A 19,299-nucleotide genomic window follows, 5' to 3' on the forward strand; every position below is an offset into this window, starting at 1 on the left:
CTTGCAAACTTATACTATATTTCAATAGGAGGGTCTGAAGTTTAATTAAATGCTCTCTCGATACGAAGAAATTTAAATATCGATCATTTAAAAACTTTAATTCCAGTAGGAATAGCAATGATTATAGTTGCTGATGTAAAATAAGCTCGAGTATCAACATCTAATCCTACTCATACAATAAAACCTAAAAATCCAATACCTAATATAGCATAAATCATTCCAATATTACCAGATGTTTCTCTTTTACCTCTTTCGTTAAAAATAATATGAGAAATTGAACGAAATCCAGGTGAAATTAAAATATACACTTCAGGATGACCAAAAAATCAAAATAAATGTTGATAAAGAATTGGATCTCCTCCTCCAGAGGGATAAAAAAAAGAAGTATTGACATAATATCTATTCGTTTCAAATGTCTATGAATTGTTGATGTTGCTATGTTTGAAATTTCAGAAGTCCACCTAAACTGACAAATTTTCATTGTTTTTTATTGGATTACAAATTTTATCCTCATCAATTTCGGAATATCGAACGGCCATGAACTTATGGGACGACCTAATAATAAAATTGAGCTATCGAGATCGTTGTTACGACTTTAGGCTCCATGGATTCATCGATTTGAACCTATAATCGTGTAACGATTTGCAAGTAACGTTTCTATTTACATAGACGGAGAGAACTGCACCCTGGAAGAGGGAGAGAAAGAGAAAGAGAAGGTAGGAATCGAGGCTGACTGTGAAGGCGCAACGAGTGGCGCGTTCAGTCGTCCGGACCCGCTCGGTCGGTCTAAACAGACGCTTTGATCGTACTCTCCGGCGATCGCAGTGGCTCTGTCGGGTTCTTCGATCGTGAACATTCCTCGTAACAGTGCATCATTCCCGGAAACGAAAACCGTAGCAGGAGGATTACGCTAACAGAAACAAAAACCGAGGATGATTCAGTGGGATCACTGTTAAATGCGACGTTTTTTCTCGTGGACTCAGGTGAGCTAGAAGAATTCGAACGTGTTCCATAACTTCCGCCGCGATAACACGGAACCATCGTGCTGATTAACGACCAGACTCTTTTTCTTACGAATACCGGATCGATTCGCGAAACTCTGCTTACGTTTCTTTTCGCGATTGCCGGTTGTACTGATAACGATAAGAGGATTGAGAAACAGCTGAAGAAACATTTTGCAATCGGTTACATTCTCGTGCAACTCGATAAATATTTAACGATTCTTTTGGCGGAATTTTATTTATTCAGTCTTGTTAATTAAAAACATCCTATCGCTGGTCTAATTACACATCGTTCAATAAATTTTTCTTCTTTTAATTATATATGTTTCGTGAAGCATTGTTTGAAGTTCGAGACTAATTTATTTTTTATAATGAAAGTGGAATAAAATTTTGTTTTTGGAAGATGATCGATTTTTAAAATATGTGCTCCAATATAAATAATATGAATCTTGTTGTAAATAGTTACAGTATATCGTACACAATATGTGAAGGTAGAAACTCATTTTACAAACCAAAATACAACCAAGTATGAAAGTTTGTTGATATATTCTCAAAATCAAGTTATTTTTTAAATTGTATTCTACATTTTATACTTATACAATAGAATTTTACATACAATATATTATTGTATACTTATACAATATATTATTGCATACTTATGTAATATATTATTGAATATTATTGCACACTTATACAATATGGAATATCATACTAATTTTAGAACAAGGATTCCACTTTTCAGGCTCACTAATAATAACAAAAAATCCTCCGAAGTCTAAACATTGCAATTTTGCTTAATCAATTATATATTTTCGTTGTAATTGCTACCCCAATTATGTTACCATTTTCTAACACGGTTCGTGGTACTTCGAATGAGTCAAAAATCGCTGATAATTTTCTCCTTGTATCGAGAGTGCGTTCGAAGCAATAATCGACGTCCGTATCGCGTCTTGGAACATTAATAATTTTATCGACGCGTGTTGAACACTATTGCTTCACGCACGTGTTAAGATCTCGGAGGAATTTCATTCCGCTGTTCGCGGCTCTGTGAATCGCAGAGTTCATCCTCGCGTTGAGGCTGGATCACACAAAAGGGAAACCATGGGAAGAGCAGCTGTAATCATATTATTCATAATTAACGAGGACGCTTTACGGGCGGTTCGACGAAAGCACTTTTAACGATGTGAACGATGTATTACCGCGGATTCGAATTCGGTAATGCCAGGCATGTGGTTACGATCCACTCTCAAACCGATTTTCAGGAAGCCTGGCAATATTTTTGCTTACTTACGTTCCCTCTCACGATCGTTTCGCGTTATCTGGAATTCGTAGCTCGTTACACTCGTAACAATTTGCATGATAAGCAACTCCTGAAAGTAGCAAACAATTACTTGCATCTGACGTTTCGAATTACGCAACGAACTGCTGAAAGTCCACCGATATCGAACCGAATTCATGTTTCTTTTGCAACACAGATAATTTTCTTATATTATTCGTAATTTATATCTGAAATTATTTGCAAGTTTGTATCTGTTTTACTCAACATGGAAATGTTTAAAACCACTGAATATAGTTATCTATTAAAGGGAATACAAAAATTCAAAGTATAAGTTGCTTTTTCACGCGAAAAACGCCGAAAAAATCGGTTTTTCATTTTTGCTACTACGGCGCACCCTGCCAAAAAATCTGAAAAAATTCAGGGACATAACCAACGACAATACGCATTTACAGTAATTATATAAATCTAGTGTCTCGAAAGCTTCAATACGAAATCGGTATTTTTCTAGGTTTTTAATTTTTCACGCCCAGGATTTGGAATCGAAAAATCTGAAAAAATTCAGGGAGATAGCCAATAACAATACGCATTTACAGTAATTATATAAATCTAGGGTCTCGAAAGCTTCAATACGAAATCGGTATTTTTCTACGTTTTTAATTTTTCACGCCCAGGATTTGAAATCGAAAAATCTGAAAAAATTCAGGGAGATAGCCAATAACAATACGCATTTACAGTAATTATATAAATCTAGTGTCTCGAAAGCTTCAATACGAAATCGGTATTTTTCTAGGTTTTTAATTTTTCACGCCCAGGATTTGGAATCGAAAAATCTGAAAAAATTCAGGGAGATAGCCAATAACAATACGCATTTACAGTAATTATATAAATCTAGTGTCTCGAAAGCTTCAATACGAAATCGGTATTTTTCTAGGTTTTTAATTTTTCACGCCCAGGATTTGGAATCGAAAAATCTGAAAAAATTCAGGGAGATAGCCAATAACAATACGCATTTACAGTAATTATATAAATCTAGGGTCTCGAAAGCTTCAATACGAAATCGGTATTTTTCTGCGTTTTTAATTTTTCACGCCCAGGATTTGGAATCGAAAAATCTGAAAAAATTCAGGGAGATAATCAATAACAATATGCATTTACAGTAATTATATAAATGTAGTGTCTCGAAAGCTTCAATACGAAATCGGTATTTTTCTGCGTTTTTAATTTTTCACGCCCAGGATTTGCAATAAAAAAATCTGAAAAAATTCAGGGAGATAACCACCGACAATACGCATTTACAGTAATTATATAAATCTAGTGTCTCGAAAGCTTCAATACGAAATCGGTATTTTTCTGCGTTTTTAATTTTTCACGCCCAGGATTTGAAATCGAAAAATCGGAAAAAATTCTCAAACACGTATCTCAATAGTCGCAATGCACCAGATTTTTTTCATAATTTTCATACTCGATTAAATAGGGGAAATATAAATAATATAGAATATTCATTAATTCGAAATATAATATCTTCATCGATTAAATTTCTATACTTATTCTCAATTGAAAATGCATCGATGACCATAGAAATATTTCTCCTACACAAAAACGTTTTGCTTGTTTGGTATTGTTAAATTAATTTTTCGATTTTAATCGCGCGCATTCTAAAAATAAACTTCAGTTAGATTCGTAGGAAGAATTCGATTGACCGCACTCGGCATTCCACTTTAATTGGCGAATTATCTCTATAAATCAATGCTATCTTTTTACACCGGTGAGGTTATAATTACCGTTGTGTAATCAATAGCGAATTTATCCGGCGATAAATTAATTAAAGCGTACCGGGTGAAAAGCGATACAGAACAACGCGTTTCAACGGTTTCGCGGATCATTGTTAATGAGCGACGATGTTCCAAGGACAACGGTCGCTTGAGAATAGACACTTTGCGAAAAAAACGAAGCGTTCCACGCACCATCGACCGATGCAACCGTGCTTATGCGTAATTCATTCGGGAATAATTTACCATTTACAAAGTTACCAGAAAGCTATCAAGATTGCAGCGAACGAGCGAGATGTAATTATAAGGAATTTAATCAACTAGCAGCAGGGTAGGATTGATGAGCACCGCGAGGAGCTATTCGTCTTAGTCAACGAGTCACGGAGGTTCATAAATTGATTCGTCCACTTGAAATTATTCGAAGGACCGTGTTCAGCTACTGTTAAAGCAGTCCCCCTTTTTCCTCTGACCGCGGTAGCCTGGCCCCTATGAAGGGAACACTGTAAATCCGAACTCTCCATATAGTGTTACATTCCTCGGATGATTCAGGTGTGCCTCGTCGACTCATCTCGATACAACTCGATGGTTTTGCTTGTTAACGAGTCCTAACTGAGCCGTTTGTCTCTTAAAACAGTGGCTCACTGTCCAAATCAGCTACACGCTGTCCCAAAGAATATACGAACGAGGCAGATTATTCTAAATCATGGAACTAAAACCTAAACTCATCAGTTTGCACCTTTAATTATTCAGATACTATAATTATTTGTCATCAGAGCTATTCTTCGAAATCTCGTCCATTTTGGTTCAAAATAAAATGAAAATCTAGAATATCAATTTGTTGATTGAGGCTTCGTTAAAAAGTTATTAAAAAATTAAAATCAAATATTTCAAATCATTCACGGAAAAATTATTTTTGGTTAATAGGGTCAATTACAATTATTTTTGGTGAATAGACATACCCTCGAAATTCTAACCATTTTCGAGAAAAAAATTCAGTAAGTGGACAAATTTTTCGCCGAAATTAGAAAATTGCAAATCATCGTAGAAAAATTATTTTCGGTTGCAGGGGTCGATTACAATCATTTTGTGTCATTACACACATTCACGAAATCCTACGCAGTTTCGAGAAAAAAATTCAATAAGTAGACAAATTTTCCAGAAAATTAAAAAATTTCAAATCATTCTAAAAAAAATATTAACAGCTGCAGGGTTCAATTACAATCATTTTTGGTCATTACACATACCCCCGAAATTTTAACCATTTCCGAGAAAAAAATTCCATAAGTGGACAAATTTTTGGCAAAATTGAAGAATTATTAATCATTCTCAAAAAATTATTTTTAGTTGCGGGGGTGAATTGCAATCATTTTTGGTGAACAGACATACCCTCGAATTCCTAACCATTTGCGAGAAAAAAATTCGAGAAGGTGTGAAATTTTTCGACAAAATTAGAAAATTTCAAATCGTTCTAGAAAAAATATTTTTAATTGCAGGGGTGAATTACAATCATTTTTGGTGAATAGACATACCTTCGAAATCCTAACCATTTTCGAGAAAAAAATTCATTACCGAAAATATAATTTCAGGCTAGAAAAGTCACTCTTTGAAAATTCATAACTTTTGAATGGATTGAAGGATTTTAATGTTTCACGCGGCAAACAACGCGTATTTAGATGAAGAATATGTAGAAATTGCAAAAATATTCGAAAAGTTGTTCTTTAACACTTTAAAATAAGAAAAACCCCATAAAAGTGGTCCTAATTTTCAAAGGACCATAACTTCCACAATAGTGAATGGATTTCAATGAAATTTATTTCTGAAGTGGAGCTCATAGGTACCTACAAAAAAGTATTAAACAACATTTCCGTACAGTGTCCAACAATGTTACTAAAAATCAAAAACATTGAAAAAACCTCATAAAAGTGGTATAATTTTCAAAGGACCATAACTTCTACAATAGTGATTGGATTTCAATGAAATTTATTTCTGAAGTGGAGCTCATAGGTACCTAAAAAAAAGTATTAAACAACATTTCCGTACAGTGTCCAACAATTTTACTAAAAATCAAAAACATTGAAAAAACCCCATAACAGTGGTCCAATTTCCAAACATCCACAACTCCTACAATAGTGAATATATTTCAATGAAACTTTTTTCTGTAGTAAAGCTCATTTGTACCTACAAAAAAGTATTAGACAATATTTCTATAGGGCGTCAAATAAAATTCTCCAAGATTTTAAAGCTTTCCGTGTTTCGTAATGGCGTCGATTCTCGGTACCGGTATCAGGAAATTGGCAACGAAGATGAAAGTCGAGTGGCTTGATTGCTGTTGGTTTTGTAACACAGATCCATCAGTTCGAACGAATCGAACACGATTAAAGATTCGTTGAAAATTGTATTCAAAACGATACGCTATGCAGTTTTCTCTCGTGTTATTGCATCAATTCTATATCACTATCGCGTTACTCTTTCTCACGTGTACGTGCACCGGATGTTCGGGATACGTAACCCAGCGTCCAAAGATAACTGGTTAATTGAAACGTGCTTATAAATTACACGGGGGAATGGGCTCGGTGATAGTGAAATAGAGTTTTGTGCGTGTCGTTTATTATTCTCTTATTGGTAGAGACCCGGCGATAGCTGGCTATTCATTGCGCTATTCATCCGTGTTCCACGGGCTTCCGTTTCTTCCTCACAATGGTTCATAGTACGAAATCATAGTAATCAAACGTGGTAGACAAATCGCCGAATTACTCTGGGAAATGGAGCAGGCCTTCGCTACTTGCAGCGACCATAGTCAACACTTTTCGTACGAAAAATTTCAAATAACAAATGAAAATTAGACATTTTCAATATCTCAATTTATATAGTTTATCAGGACCTTTGAATGTTAAAATATTTGCTAAAGGAATTGTTGGATTGATTTGGTTTGTTACTAATAAAATAAAAATTATTTATTAACTTCACTATTCCTGTCTTCTACCGTGAATTTTTATTCAACCGGTATCTCACATATGCTCTTCATCCATTCAATAAATTATGTTCGTGCTAGAAAAAAATTACTGCTAGAAGAGGTCGTTTTTCAAAGATAATTCTAAACAGCGCCATTCCTCTCGTTCTTTCTGAGGTTAAAAAAATGTAATTATGTCGCTGCACGCGCAAAACAGGATGGAAAAATTGATCTCGACGATTAGAATTCTTCCGCGGCTGATCGAACGATTTGAATTTCGCGGGTCGTCGATCCGTGGCGCTGCGAAGCGATTCGCGATTACTGGAGCGCGCGGGTTTGATTCCGCTTACGTTACGCGTCGAAACGAAAGCTTTCGAGTGAAAGTTCTTCTCCCGTAAATATGCGCCAAACAATGAAATTCGACACAGCGAATTCGATCTTCAACACAGCGAATGATCGGTTGCGCTGCGTTACCGCGAGCGGAAGGAATGTAAAACGAGCAACTTGTCTTTGTCCACGTTTACTTACGCACGTTTAAAAGAGAAAAAGAAGGGGGATCGAGAGAGATAGAGAGAATATCGTTTAAGTAGCTCGTGGAGTGAAAGTCCGAATATAACGAGTGCACGAACCCTGCCAATACCTGTTTCACGTGCCGGCATAATTAATTCCGTTTCACAAATTCCATCTTACGCGATATTGTCCGCGTTTTTTTCTTTCATTTTTCCGTACCGCGAATTGCCGGTAGCGATATTACGAAGAAACGCGATCGTTCTTGATAAGCGTTAATTCAAAGTATGTGAAAATAGGGAGATAAGTCCGTGGGCGTTGAAGTCTCCCGCTAAATCAGCATATGCTTAACTCTCTTGCGATCGTTAAAGGGGTATTTTAAATTATTGTATTGTTTAAATTAAGGGAATATCATTTCTGGAGAATTGGTACTAAATTTGCTTGTTTAGAATTTTTTAAAAGATTTTGGAGTAAGTGAATATTTTTTGACAAATAAATTTAGCTTGTATTTTATAATTATATTGTTAAAGGATTTTTATGTCGTACGAAATCGGTATTTTTCTGCGTTTTTAATTTTTCACGCCCAGGATTTGGAATCGAAAAATCTGAAAAAATTCAGGAAGATAACCAACGACAATACGCATTTACAGTAATTATAGAAATCTAGTGTCTCGAAAGCTTCGATACGAAATCGGTATTTTTCTGCGTTTTTAATTTTTCACACCCAGGATTTGGAATCGAAAAATCGGAAAAAATTGAGGGAGATAGCCAATGACTATATGCATTTACAGTAATTATATAAATCTAGTGTCTCGAAAGCTTCAATACGAAATCGGTATTTTTCTGCGTTTTTAATTTTTCACGCCCAGGATTTGGAATCAAAAAATCTGAAAAAATTCAGAGAGATAGCCAATGATAATACGCATTTACAGTAATTATATAAATCTAGTGTCTCGAAAGCTTCAATACGAAATCGGTATTTTTCTGCGTTTTTAATTTTTCACGCCTAGGATTTGAAATCGAAAAATCGGAAAAAATTCAGGGAGATAACCAACGACAATACGCATTTACAGTAATTATATAAATCTAGTGTCTCGAAAGCTTCGATACGAAATCGGTATTTTTCTGCGTTTTTAATTTTTCACGCCTAGGATTTGGAATCGAAAAATCTGAAAAAATTCAGGAAGATAGCCAATGACAATACGCATTTACAGTAATTATATAAATCTAGTGTCTCGAAAGCTTCAATACGAAATCGGTATTTTTCTGCGTTTTTAATTTTTCACGCCTAGGATTTGGAATCGAAAAATCTGAAAAAATTCAGGAAGATAGCCAATGACAATACGCATTTACAGTAATTATATAAATCTAGTGTCTCGAAAGCTTCAATACGAAATCGGTATTTTTCTGCGTTTTTAATTTTTCACGCCCAGGATTTGGAATCGAAAAATCAGAAAAAATTCAGGGAGATAGCCAATAACAATACGCATTTACAGTAATTATAGAAATCTAGTGTCTCGAAAGCTTCAATACGAAATCGGTATTTTTCTGCGTTTTTAATTTTTCACGCCCAGGATTTGGAATCGAAAAATCGGCAAAAATCACGAAAAAAGTCACGGTAGAATGCACCCAATACGCGAGTATCACGTGTATCACGGCGCCTCTCGGTCTCTCGTTGGAACGTACCCTTTCCGTTCTTATGGTCTGATAGTAATCCAGCCGACAGATATCAGAACAGCCTCGAGCCGACAGCCGGGAAGGCCGTCGGATTATTATTATGCATGAATTTCGTGAACCGGTCGCCCGTGTTTGCTATAGAACGTCGCTGTTACGTAACCGGGCGAGAAAGTCCGAAAGCAGCGTGTGTGTCAACCCCGAAATGAGCTATCACTGACTCGAAAGTCGATTTTTATTCTGCAATGCCTGAATTATTACTTACGATCGCGTTCCTTTCTGGAGAAAGAGTTTTTTTCTCAACAAATTGCCTATAGTTGATGCATCGCTGAAATTTTCGAGCACATGTCGAGTAAACGTGCAAAAGTCGATAAAAAAGAAAGAGTAACATTTTTCATTCATTTGAATTTTCACGTTACCGAGCAAAGGATCGTCTTATATAAATTAAAATTGAACAGTTCCAACGGGTACAGTTAGTTCCACCACGCGTGGTGTTTTCTTTCACCAACATCTGCGGCTCATTTGCATCTCCGCATTATTCCGTTCAAATAAACCGCGTTAACTGTGTATTTTACGCGCTCGCCCGCGGCTGGAATTTAACCCGGTAACGAGCGAGTGAGTTTTCACGATCTGCTTCATGATCCTCGGTACACGGCCTCAATCGCTATCAGCCTGTGTACGCCTGCATTGGCCATTCTCATTCCTTGGCGTTCGCCGCATTTGAATTCAGACGCGTCAACAGCCCTGGAAAATCTTGTTTCGTATTCAGCGTAAACGAGCCTCGACACCGTTGCGTGACAAAAACGACGCCGATGCAACAGGACGTCGATACCCCTTTTCATTCCCAATGGGGCAATTTACATCGCCTTGCTCTAATTAAAGCGTCAACGAGACGATACTTGCACTCCCAGGGACGATTTTAGAACGAATGCTCGATGTTCCTGTAATTCAAGATGGCTGCAACTGTGCTTTTTCCGAAATTAACCTTTTGCTTCGCTACTTGTTGCCTTCTGCAACCTTTGATCTTTATAGAAACGAAGCTACACCTCTAAAAGACTTTTAATATTCTAATTTTCTGAGATGGTTATTTTTATTACGTAATCTCACGATATTTGAATTATTCTGTCTTTACTTTTTTCATTGAAAATGTTAACACTTTACCGACCGATAGCCTATTGATCGACTGTTTTATCGGTCGGTAAACGTCGGTAAACGTCGACCGATAAAACAGTTGATTAATACGCTATCGGTCGGTAAGCGTTGGTCGGTAAAACAGTCGATTAATATCGGTCGGTAATGTGTTAACGACGATACCTGGACGTGAATTCATCGTGTTCCTTCACCTCTCATGGCCGGATTGTCTTCGATGAATATATCATATCCGTTACCTACAGTATTTCGTTACATAATCCTGTATATTTTAGAAAAATTAAAGGTTCCCTTCGACGTAATTAACGAACGAAAGTGTCCCGATTGAATAAAACTCGCGGTTTTCCATTGTGACGGGATTTCCTCGGATCGTTAGCGTTCCCAAGTCATCCGATTGAGTCATCGTAGCTCGCGTTATGTAAGGATTACCAAGTTAGAGAATAAAAAAAAAAATATATCGGAGACATCGACCGTGAGCGCAGGTCGAGGACAGGACTGAAATTTCATATGAGATAACGCCGTTCCCCGTGTTAATGAGGATAGTTATCATCAGAGGGGACAGCTTCGAGTTTCATCTCTTGAATTATAGACCTTTGCTCCGTTACCTTGGGACTTGTTGGTTCAAGGAGATCGTTCTTTATTAATAGGGAACACATTTGAAGCCAGTTCAATTAAATATCAATGTTTACAGGTTAAATATTTGTCAATTTTCGTCACTCTATTAATGGATACAGTTCAGTTGAAATGTACAAAATAATTTTAATGAAAGATTTTTTAGCTACCAGGTTTCCCCTGTGAATAGCACAATGCACAAAAAGCATTTTTGGATTCTTACAATGCATTCTAGTTACACGGAGAATTGTTTCTTCCATGAAGAAGTTTTCTGTAACTTTAATTGCTTGTATCTTAAAATTTGTTGAATCATTCTACACAAACACATTAAAATCAAAGTCAGAGAGTTCGTGTCTCTGTCCATGTGAGCTTCAACGGAACAGGTTGAGAGATTTAGTTTCGTGAAAGCCAAAACTTGACTCCACGTCATCGTGTTGGAGTATTTCGTGGTCCCGCGTGAAAGGTGCAATGACTCAGAGCCAAAGGATTCCCTCCGTTCATAAAAATTCCCTGTCTGCATTCGGAGACGAGCGTTCCGATTCTCAGACTAGATGAATGAAACTGGACACCGTTCAACAATCGACACCTTCGATGCCCAAGGATTCTCTTTCGCGTTCTCGTTCAGCCCTATCCCGTTTCTGCTTCTCCGACAGTTCATTCGATATAGCGGATGACCGCGAGGAAAAATCGGCGCTTCTTTGCTCCGCCATCTGTTAAGGATCGGCTTTGTACAATCGGTTAATGTAACTGTCTCGTGGGAAAGTAGAAACTTACCATTAACTCCTAATTGAATAATCTTCTCGATTCTCATGAGAAGTTATCAGAAATTTGTACTTTTCTATCGTTAATTAGCGTTTTGAACTGGTCTAAAAACCAGATTTAGAGGGCACAGCAACAGCAATAAAGCTTGATTCCATTCTTCCACCGAAATAACAGTTCATAGATTTTTTATTTAATGTCTTACACACTTTTAATATTCGGTATAAAAGATTAGCAGTGCATTGAACATCGAATTCCAAAAAGGAATCAAGAAGATACTTCATTTTTTCAAACGTGGTTTGCATTATTACATAACGACTATAAACATAGTAAAAAATATTTGGAATGTAAATTTACATACGTGTGTAATTTAATATAAGGATTGAAATCTGCTGAAGTTCATTCTTAGACGTCTAGCGAGCCCTGGACGCGTGGGTCAGAAGTGACCCAGTCCCAAGTCCATTTGAACGTTAAGAATTTTACGCTACTTTTGCATCTCTAATGCGCAGCTTACGTCCAAAAAGTAGTGAATTTTTGAAACCCTGTGAAAGGAAATACTTTGTGCATTGAAATCGAGCAAATGGCGGATCGAGGATGCGCGAAACGAAGAGTTTCATTGCGCTGGGAACTAACGAATCCCCAAGGATCGTCCGAATAGAACTTCCCGACTATCGCGAGTGCGTGAAAAAGACCAAGGACGAGGAGATCGTTCGGCAGGAAGCGGAGCGATTAGAAGAAGGAGCGGTTAAACCGGAAAGTCGAGCGTGGCCGATGAGACCCCGGAGCAAAACGATCTTCGACCGAGGCACCAGTTCTACGAGCAGCCATGATTACCACCGTAATTGCTTGCGTCGTACACATCGGACTTCCGGTCGTGAGCCCTCGCGGTGGATAAGTGGTCCAGCGATGGCGCGTGCCTACCAAATACGAATCCTCGAGCATCCTTCCTCTTCAGAACTTTTTACAAACTGTATCAATATTCGTGAAAGCATTTAAATTACCTACATTTCTCTACACTGCAAATTTACTCTCTGGATACATCAGTTATGTGAAACATTGTTTCATTTTGTTCCTCGACTTTTGTAGACGACTGTGACTGCTCCTATTCGTTGAGACTCTTAACACTAGAAAGACTGAAACTCAGTATATACCTATATTGCCCAAAAGCAGTCAAAATTACTGCATCGTGAAAGAATAACTAATGTGTAAAGAAATTTGTTTAAAATTAATTTTTAATATTATGTTATAATATTATGAATTCAGGGCGCAGAAATAAAATAAACAACTTGTTAGAACAAGTATCACTGCATAAAGATTAGAATAACAAGTACTAATTTAGCTTATTGAGAAACTGTAATTTATCAATAGGTCTGGGTTAGGTCTGGGTTAGGTCTGGATTAGATCTGGATTAGATCTGGGTTAGGTCTGGATTAGATCTGGATTAGGTCTGGGTTAGGTCTGGGTTAGGTCTGGGTTAAATCTATTTAAAACAAAATAAATCTATTCCCTGGGGGAATAAGGTTATCTATAAATCCAGACCTAACCCAGATCAAACCCAGACCTAACCCAGACCTAACCGAGACCTAATACAGACCTAATACAGACCTAACCCAGACCTAACCCAGACCTAATACAGACCTAACCCAGACCTAACCCAGACCTAAAACAAACCTAACCCAGACCTAACCCAGAGCTAACTCAGATCTAATCCAGACCTAACCCAGACCTAACCCAGATCTAATTCAGATCTAATCCAGACCTAACCCAGACCTAACCCAGATCTAATTCAGATCTAATCCAGACCTAACCCAGATCTAGGGTCTGGGTTAGGTCTGGGTTTGGTCTGGGTTATGTCTCGGTTAAGATAAACTCATTTTATCACTGAAAATTGATTGTTCTTTCCTGGATAGAGATTGTCTGGTTTAGTCCTCCAGCATCCCACGGTAAATGCCTTGTTAATAATACTACGAGATGAGTAGGGTAATGCTAGGTGCGTTACCTTCTTCTTAATAGATAGTAATATGATTGGAGATAATTTCCAGACATCTGTGCCTCTCACAACCAGTTTACTGGGAAAATGAGATCCCTACACGACCGAACATCCGGTCCCACTCGACGAACTCCGAGGAAAGTCAAGTACCAAAGAGAACATGTCCTTGCACGCCTTCGACATGCGATATCGAGTCCCTTTCCTATGATCCAACAGCTGCAGCTAGCTCCTGGATAGGGCAGCGACCAGTTTTTAATAGATCTTCGAGAAGAACGGTGTCTTTAATAGTTTCCATAACGTATAGAGTACCTACAGCGTCAATTATCCGTCGTTTAACAGAACGCTCGATCATGCATACTATCTAGAAAATGAAAATAAATGTGTATTTCGTTTTAAACTCTCGAGCGTTTCGAAAGACGAATTAAAATGAAGGAAATACGGCACGTTGCAGCATAAAGATTCGAAAGTGAATGGTGCAGGGAAATCGACGATGTAATTATCGAATGTTAGAAATGAGGAATGTTATTAAATGAGGAAGAAGATAATTTTAATATTTATGAAGACGGTCGTTTCTAGCAATATTTATTGAAAATTGAAGAGTCGAAGAGAGTGGTGTCGATCTGTTCGATTATCCTTAGTTTCTATGAAATTACTGCAAATAAATAGTGTGGATATTTGTTTGAAACTGGCAGAAATATATTTCACCAATTTGATATAAAAGTAGACAATGATGAAAGATAAAATGGGACAAAGTAACGTTAAGAATGAACTTTAAAGGCATGTTTTTAATAGTCGTGATAATAACACAATGGGAACTGTCCAGCAGAGGGAAATAAGATCGTATAAGACTAATTAGCGTAATTGCCAGTACCCTGCTCCGTACATTAACAGAAAATTATCCGCGATACTTAGATTGCAAGTTGCCATACGGATTATTTTCTTCCATATATACTGATTACACTTGAAAATGCAGATTTTTCAACGTAATTTCTCGCAATCAGAAAATGATCTACTCGTGTCCTTGCGCTCATTACAGATGATAATACTGAGATAACTATGCAATTTAGAAATGGATCTTCTTTTAGAATAACTCTTCATTCGTTGCTTGTGAAATAAAACTGAAAATTTCAAGCATAGAAGGTTTAAACGTCGATCTTTTTAGGTATCCATCGTTTCGAATGAAATGAGAGGTGCAACGAATTTATTAAATATTCTAAAATGTCTATAGTAGAGAACGTTCTGTAGTAAAAAAATTCTACGAAGTGGAACGTGTTCGTACAGTTTCACTTTCGTGGGCACTCGCTTGGTCAGACATTAAACGCATGACCGCCATTTCGGTGTAAATGTATTTAGCGATTTCACCAATTCGAGGACACCGGATTGACGCGTGACAGCTATAGCTTGACACTTAGCTTTATTGACAGTGGGACTGTGTAGGTTGGATCAGGTGAAAACGTGCATCGAAGCTAAAGACAAACACTTGAAGCATTCTCTTCAGTTCTCTCTAACCTAAAGACTATGCCGGATGAAGCATTCACAACGGAAACTTGGTATAGTGACTTCTAATATATGTATATTTGTTACAGTGAAACACCGAAATCTGGAGAATGCCGACTTTCACCGGTGAATGTCAACATTCACATAGTCGCTTAGTGTATGCCCGAAATATTTGCTAAACACCCTTATTTCTGACTTACACCGGTAAATGTTGACATTCACCATGCACTAATGGTGAGTGTTGAACATGTTGGAGATTTATATTTTCTTCTCCGTAATGCAGTCGCTATAAAACGTCACAAGGGTGACCGTAACTTTTTCGCCTCTCTTTCTGAAAAGATCTAACCCAGACCTAACCCAGACCTAACCCAGACCTAACCCAGACCTAACCCAGACCTAACTCAGATCTAATCCAGACCTAACCCAGACATAACTCAGATCTAATCCAGACCTAACCTAGACCTAACCCAGATTTAATTCAGACCTAACCCAGACCTAACCCAGATCTAATCCAGACCTAACCCAGACCTAACCGAAATCTAATCCAGACCTAACCCAGACCTAACCGAAATCTAATCCAGACCTAACCCAGACCTAACCGAAATCTAATCCAGACCTAACCCAGACCTAACCGAAATCTAATCCAGACCTAACCCAGACCTGACTCAGACCCTAGATTTGGGTTAGGTCTGGGTTAGGTCTGGATTAGATCTGAGTTAGGTCTGGGTTAGGTCTGGGTTAGGTCTGGATTAGATCTGAGTTAGGTCTGGGTTAGGTCTGGGTTAGGTCTGGATTAGTTCTGGGTTAGGTCTGGGTTAGGTCTGGATTAGATCTGAGTTAGGTCTGGGTTAGGTCTGGGTTAGGTCTGGATTAGATTTGAGTTAGGTCTGGGTTAGGTCTGGATTAGATCTGAGTTAGGTCTGGGTTAGGTCTGGGTTAGGTCTGGATTAGATCTGAGTTAGGTCTGGGTTAGGTCTGGGTTAGGTCTGGATTAGATTTGAGTTAGGTCTGGGTTAGGTCTGGATTAGATCTGAGTTAGGTCTGGGTTAGGTTTGGGTTAGGTCTGGGTTAGGTCTGGGTTAGGTCTGGAATAAGTCTGAATTAAGTCTGGTTTAGGTCTGGGTTAGGTCTGGGGTTAGAAAAAGATCACGATTTACTGCAGTATCCATTTAGTATAAATTAGGGTATCGGAAAAAAAATTAAGAAAACGTTGCTCGCGTTATCAAAGCTTGCATAAGACTGACAAAGCTGATCGACTCCGAGCAGAAGAAAGGATTTGGCAGGAGAGAGTCAGTCGCTTGTTTTTTGACTCTTCTGTTTTGGACCTCCAGCAGAGCATATCTGTGATTGTCGACACACACACCGGAGAGGGTCCGAATGTACAACAATGTAATGAAATATTCGATCTTTCACCGACGTATTTGGTATCTGTTGACATTCACCGGTGAAAGTTGACATTCTCCAATTTCGGTCATTCACGGTAACATATTCATCGATCCCTGGAATAAAAAAATCATAGATTTTCGTAAAAAATCATAGTTTGAGAAAACTGATGGGGAATAGATGAGCGTAAGGAGGCGTACAAGGCTCCTCCCCATGTATAGTTGCAGTTAGTTGTTACAACAGAAGTATAATTCCGTAGCTCCATCACGGTCAAGCCTAATTTCGAACCGGTCGTAAGAAAAACTGATTTCCATCGATCAAAGGAGCGAACCGTCAGAGAGCGTATTAATCTCTATGAAAGTAATCGATCGATTCGGCACTTGGAAGGGCCTTGCGGTTGCCTCCTAGCGCTAGCCACGAAGAAATATTCGAACGACTACGAAGGACGGCAGCCCGACGTATTTCATATCTTGTCATCTACGAGGAAGCTGACCCTTTGAGATCGTGGTAGCTGAGAGCGTAGGGAACCCCGGTGCCCGGTGGAAACCTCCTATCAAGGCCGCGGCCGAGAGCTAAGTCCTTTTATTTTCTGGCCATTTGACGAGAGCGACATGCCAGACATTCCTCGCTGGAATAGCCGTGTAACTATGCCCTCGGCATGGCCTGGCGTGCGTGTTCGAGCGTTCAAGCGCCTCTACCTGGGCCGGTGTGCGCTCGTACCTGTACAGGCTGAGCCACGGAAAGTGCGCGCGACTTCCTGCCGGATGCAACAGATCGTTAAACAGTTCTTTTTTCAAACTCTATTCCCATTCATACGGAGATCCTCAACTTATTCTAAAAACAATTACTCAATGGAGATTCTCTCTTTTTTTGTGATCAATTTAATTACTTTCTTCCTACTATCAGATATCAACCACTTTTAAACTTCTTTCTTTCGATCTTACAGCAAATCAAACTCTATTCCCACTAACTTATTTTTAAAACAATTACGCACCAAAACACTACGTCTCTTCTTTTTTATATTCAATTCAATTACTTTCTTCCTACGATTGGATAACAACCACTTTTAAATTTCTTTCTTTCGATCTTGCGAAAGATCTGTGAAAGTCACGTTGCAATTTCTAAAGACACTTCGGTACACTCAATTTCAAATTTTTTGAGTCGATAAATATTAGCAACGATACCTGCAGTGAACTATTCTGATCAAATTAGTATTAGAAACTTATTTCCCTCGATTGAGAACATTCACAACTTATAAAAATTATATTATTCAAAATTACAACAGTATAATCGTAAAGAGGTTACTATATTTTGGTTTACATAATGTTTATATGTTTCTATGTTTTTCACTTTAAGTCCAGGATGAAAGATGCAATGAGATTTGCTTTTAATGTAAGTTTTAGGCTCCAATATTATAGAAAAAGTAACTCCAAGAATCATCGATGGAAATTTGATATGATTGAAGAGATCGATGATTGAATTACTGATTGATTAAATTAGTTTATTGAGTGTTAATCTCACTTGGGAAATTTCTTTTGCAATTTTGGTACACGCGAGGGATTCGATATTAAAATGAAGCCTGTAGTTGACATTTATGCATCTGATTACACGTGTGTATGCATAGGGGCCCGATACGAGGGACTTGCGTGTGCGTAAAGGACGGGGACTCAAGGCCGATCGTCGGCGAACCCTTTCTCCATTCTCGACTTGGGCCCAAGAAAGACAATTTGAGGCTGCGGAGTTCTCGCGAACGCGGTATATCTTTATCAAACATCATTGCTCGACAACGCTGAACAATCACGTGCATAGGAAACTTATGGTTGCTTTAAACAAGTGAATCTTCTTATCTAACGCCACGTATATGTATTTCAGTACTTTTTCTTATAATACACGTGTATTTATAGCCTCGTCTTAATTTTGTGATTTATCAGTCGATTATATAAGTTTCAGGCCAACACCATTGAAAGATAATTTACTCTTTCCTTTAAAAAATCATAATTTGTGTCATTTTAATATAAATCTTTCCTTAAAAGTGAATACAGATGAAGTTTTCGACTGATTTTTATGAGCATTAAGTACGCTTTTTAGAGATCAAATGGCTCCAAATGATCCTAATCATCCTAATCCTAAAAATCCTAATCATATTGCGAGATAAAAACTTTAGAATTAAATGTGATTTTTATGAGCATTAAGTACGGTTTTTGAAGATCAAATGGCTCCAAATGATCCTAATCATCCTAATTCTAATCATCCTAATCCTAAAAATCCTAATCATATTGTGAGATAAAAACTTTAGAATTAAATGTGATTTTTATGAGCATTAAGTACGCTTTTTAAAGATCAAATGGCTCCAAATGATCCTAATCATCCTAATTCTAATCATCCGAATCCTAAAAATCCTAATCATAGTGTGAGATAAAAACTTTAGAATTAAATGTGATTTTTATGAGCATTAAGTACGGTTTTTGAAGATCAAATGGCTCCAAATGATCCTAATCATCCTAATTCTAATCGTCCGAATCCTAAAAATCCTAATCATAGTGTGAGATAAAAACTTTAGAATTAAATGTGATTTTTATGAGCATTAAGTACGCTTTTTAGAGATCAAATGGCTCCAAATGATCCTAATCATCCTAATTCTAATCATCCTAATCCTAAAAATCCTAATCATATTGCGAGATAAAATCTTTAGAATTAAATGTGATTAGTTGTTCCTTTTACAATATACT

The 19,299-nt window shown here is 37.5% G+C and overlaps 1 protein-coding gene across 3 annotated transcripts in view; it reads left to right on the forward strand.

Annotated features, from left to right (window-relative positions):
* Nucleotides 1-781: 781 nt before the first annotated feature.
* The window catches only part of LOC122402852 (inaD-like protein), a 53,982-nt gene continuing 35,464 nt past the window's right edge, over nt 782-19,299 (forward strand). For all 3 annotated transcript variants that reach the window (XM_043405995.1, XM_043405996.1, XM_043405997.1), the window contains exon 1: nt 782-983. The gene's annotated coding sequence lies outside the window, so the exon portion shown is untranslated. The remainder of the gene's footprint in view (nt 984-19,299) is intronic.

Source organism: Colletes gigas, unplaced genomic scaffold (assembly GCF_013123115.1).
Source record: "Colletes gigas isolate AHSC1104 unplaced genomic scaffold, ASM1312311v1 Colletes_gigas_Sc00040, whole genome shotgun sequence".
NCBI lineage: Eukaryota > Metazoa > Arthropoda > Insecta > Hymenoptera > Colletidae > Colletes > Colletes gigas.